Source organism: Theropithecus gelada, chromosome 7b (assembly GCF_003255815.1).
Source record: "Theropithecus gelada isolate Dixy chromosome 7b, Tgel_1.0, whole genome shotgun sequence".
Taxonomy (NCBI): Eukaryota; Metazoa; Chordata; class Mammalia; order Primates; family Cercopithecidae; genus Theropithecus; species Theropithecus gelada.
This window is the reverse complement of record NC_037675.1, coordinates 45,987,756-45,991,975: the sequence shown is the minus strand read 5'-3', so window position 1 is coordinate 45,991,975 and position 4,220 is coordinate 45,987,756. Positions and strand designations below refer to the sequence as shown.

At 38.6% G+C, this 4,220-nt stretch overlaps 1 non-coding gene across 1 annotated transcript; it reads right to left on the bottom strand.

The window, feature by feature from the left end:
- Positions 1–1,502: 1,502 nt before the first annotated feature.
- Positions 1,503–1,609, bottom strand: LOC112629648. Its single transcript, XR_003120726.1, has one exon. It is a non-coding gene; the product is annotated as a U6 spliceosomal RNA (small nuclear RNA).
- Between the last annotated feature and the right edge of the window lie 2,611 nt (positions 1,610–4,220).

The following is a 4,220-nucleotide window of genomic DNA, read 5'->3' as shown; positions in this document are numbered from 1 at the left end:
CTTTGTGTCTCATTGATCTGTCTAATGTTGACAGTGGGGTGTTAAAGTCTCCCATTATGTCCGGGCGCGGTGGCTCAAGTGTGTAATCCCAGCACTTTGGGAGGCCGAGACGGGCGGATCATGAGGTCAGGAGATAGAGACCATCCTGACTAACCCGGTGAAACCCTGTCTCTACTAAAAAAAAATACAAAACACTAGCCGGGCAAGGTGGCGCATGTCTGTAGTCACAGCTACTTGGGAGGCTGAGGCAGGAGAATGGTGTAAACCTGGGAGGCGGAGCTTGCAGTGAGCTGAGTTCTGGCCACTGCACTCCAGCCTGGGTGACAGAGCGAGACTCCATCTCAAAAAAAAAAAAAAAAAAAAAAAATGTCTCCCATTATTATTGTGTGGGAGTCTAAGTCTCTTTGTAAGTCTCTAAGGACTTGCTTTATGAATCTGGGTGCTCCTGTATTGGGTGCATATATATTTAGGATAGTTAGCTCTTCTTGTTGAATTGATCCCTTTACCATTATGTAATATCCTTCTTTGTTTCTTTTGATCTTTGTTGATTTAAAGTCTGTTTCATCAGAGACTAGGATTGCAACCCCTACCTTTTTTTGTTTTCCATTTTCTTGATATATCTTCCTCCATCCCTTTATTTTGAGCCTATGTGTGTCTCTGCATGTGAGATGGGTCTCCTGAATACAGCAAACTGATGGGTCTTGACTCTTTATCCGATTTGCCAGTCTGTGTCTTTTATTTGGAGCATTTAGCCCATTTGCCTCTAAGGTTAATATTGTTATGTGTGAACTTGATCCTGTCATTATGATGTTAGTTGGTTATTTTGCTCATTAGTTGATGCAGTTTCTTCCTAGTATTCATGTTCTTTACATTTTGGCTTGTTTTTGCAGTGGCTGGTACTGGTTGTTCCTTTCCATGTTTAGTGCTTCCTTCAGGAGCTTGTAGAGCAGGCCTGGTGGTGACAAAATGTCTCAGCATTTCCTTGTTTGTAAAGAATTTTATTTCTCCTTCACTTATGAAACTTAGTTTGGCTGTATATGAAATTCTGGGTTGAAAATTCTTTTCTTTAAGAATGTTGAATATCGGCCCCCACTCTCTTATGGCTTGTAGAGTTTCTGCGGAGAGGTCCGCTGTTAGTCTGATGGACTTCCCTTTGTGGGTAACCCAACCTTTCTCTCTGGCTGCCCTTAACATTTTTTCCTTCATTTCAACTTTGGTGAATCTGACAATTATGTGTCTTGGAGTTGCTCTTTTCAAGGAGTATCTCTGTGGCATTCTCTGTGTTTCCTGAATTTGAATGTTGGCCCTCCTTGCTAGGTTGGGGAAGCTCTCCTGAATAATATCCTGCAGAGTGTTTTCCAATTTGGTTCCATTCTCCCCTTCACTTTCAGGTACATCAATAAGACATAGATTTGGTCTTTTTCACATAGTCCCATATTTCTTGGAGGCTTTGTTTGTTTCTTTTTACTCTTTTTTTCTCTAAACTTCTCTTCTTGCTTCATAAAAATATGGAACGCTTCACGAATTTGCATGTCATCCTTGTGCAACGGCCATGCTAATCTTCTCTGTATTGTTCCAATTTTAGTATGTGTGCTGCCAAAGTGAGCACTATGCACACTCTTTTTGAAAGCACCTATTGCCTTGCTACTGTGGTCTTATCAAAACAAATGGCCTGAACCTTAGAGGGCTTTTGACTCTCTATCCTGATATTCCTATTTTGGGGTGAGTGAACTCAGATTCAACAACTATTAAGGTGAGAAGGGTTTCACAAGTCTCATTTGTCTAAAGGAAATGGTATTTTCAGAACTGTAGTCAGTCTGGATAACATCTTGGTTTTATGTGAAAAAGTGGCAGCTATCCCTTTGTGGGATGGGCCCTTAGCTGTTCAGCCTGAGCACCAGCTATAATAGAACTGGAAATGGACATAAATATTCTGCACAGTGGGCAGAACTCAAGGCTTTTCTCTTGCCTCTGGCCAATACTCCCCTTGACTAACCTTATTATATATTTACCAACTGTAGGTTGTAACCAATGTCCTAGCTGCTGGTGTAGAAAAATTATGGCTGGCAAATTCAAGACACACCTCTTTGGACCTGGGAAGTTATGGAAACAAATTGTAGCTGCTGTTGAAACTGTCTGGGTCCCTCACTAGGTGCCCATGATAAGGGCTCATTCTCTGATATAAACAGCTGGAATTACACTTTTGATCAAGTTTGCTCTGCCCAGATTGCTGTCAGTGCTTCCTGGATCCATCATTACCCGGAGCATGGCAACACATTCACCATCATAGATTGGGCACAAAGTAAAGGACTCTATGTTTCTGATGCAGAGGATATTTCTGCATAGAAGACTTGTAACTCCTGCCAAAAGTTCAGCCATTTGTCCTCCAGTAAGGGAAGACACAACACATGGGATTGGAGCCCCACCCATTTCTGGCAGACTGACTACATCTTCGAGGTATATAATGCTGCCTTCCTGCTTTTAACACTTTTTTAGATATGAAAATGCTTTTCATGTCTGATTAGCTGGCTCTGGCCAACTATTGTGGCCTTTGAAAATATTTTGTGTTATATATTAATATATGTTTTTCTAGACCATTTGAAGTCTGACAGTGATGTGCTTTTCATCACAAAAGGTACTCAGCAATAGGCTTGACAATAGTCAAGGTATAGTGAACTCTGCTATTAAAGAATGAAAACAGTCAGAGACAATACATACATGAAGGCTGTGTTTTAATAAAACTTTTTAAAAAATTGACGGCAGGCAGGATTTGACCTCTATTGTTCAGATTAATCATCATAACTGATGGAGTGTTGTACTCATGTGAAAAATTTTCAGAGGCTAAGAAAATGTAACAATGAGAGGTGGTTATAGTTTCAAGACAATTCTCAAAAGGTCTCTTGTGCTTCTGCAAATCGAGGCTGTTTTTTTTTCTGGACTATTTATTTAAGGATATTTGTATAAAAATAGCCTTGAATAATAGAGATAATATTTTTCTCTGGAGTGAAGGACATATTTGCTCACCATCCAGTAAAACAAAAATAGTCTCCCTTCTATGGAAAGATCAGGTAGCCTCACTGTCCGTAATAAAATATTTTTACTCTCTAAGTTTAGGGTTCTTGTTCTGTAACACCCCATTGCCAATGCAAGCATCACTGGCCATTTTTGCATTACTCTTGGGGACATGTTGCAAATGCTGATACTCTAGCTGCTGCTATTGCCGTGAGAAATAATCTATTTTTTGTCTCTAATGAGCTAATTTGTTAGCTTGCAACTAGGGTAAAATCTGACACTTCATGGTTCTTGACATTTATCATAAACAAACTTAAAAAAGACTACATCCTAACATTTTAGGTGTTTTTATACTACAATTTATATTTTTTGATTGGCACTATAAGCTTTTTAAAAACTAGCTATTAAGGAAAATAATAATATGTTCTGATCAGATCAGACTTCTCAAAGTAGTTGTGTTTTAATGATGACAAGTGGTAGAAATGGAATATTTGAAATGTGATTGTATAGAAAGAACACAGGACTAGAAGGCAACTGGCCTGGGGTTGAAACTGAGTTCTGTTACAAACTGGGTGTGTGATCTTGAAGAGTTCCGACCAATGAACTAAGCTTCAGGGATCTCATCTTCAAAACAAGAGGGTTAGGACAGATTATTTCTGTGGCTCTTTCTATTGTGAGATTGAATTATTCTTTGTGAAAAAGCTTTTTCCTGGGGAGGTTTTTCTTATGACATAGGTTTGAGAAGCCAGAATCTTTACAAATTAAAAGAGATTGCTTTTGTCCGTATCGTTTCCTGCATCTCTTTCTTTCCTCCCCAAATATGTGTCAACCAAGAGGTTTTCCTGTCAATATGCAAAATAGGGAAAGTATAAGCTCTTTCTCTTCTTTATGTTTTTTGAGTCATAAATTAGGCTTTGTGAAAGTGCTCAGTTACCATGGTGATACCCACTAAATAAATGTAAAGGAACAGAATTCTCCCTTTTACATTTAAATTGTGCATTCATAACATATCAAATATGCACTATAATCATTGGCTTCTTCAGCATCAGAAGTACCTGACAATAATGCCAAAATTTTCATAGTATCTTTCTTAAAGAGAACAAGAACTAATGATAAGGAATGGTTTGAGATATGTGGTGGAATACGGACAGATTTTTAAAAAAGATGTCTGTGAATTTAAGCAATTTAAGTGTATAGTGGTCAGAAAA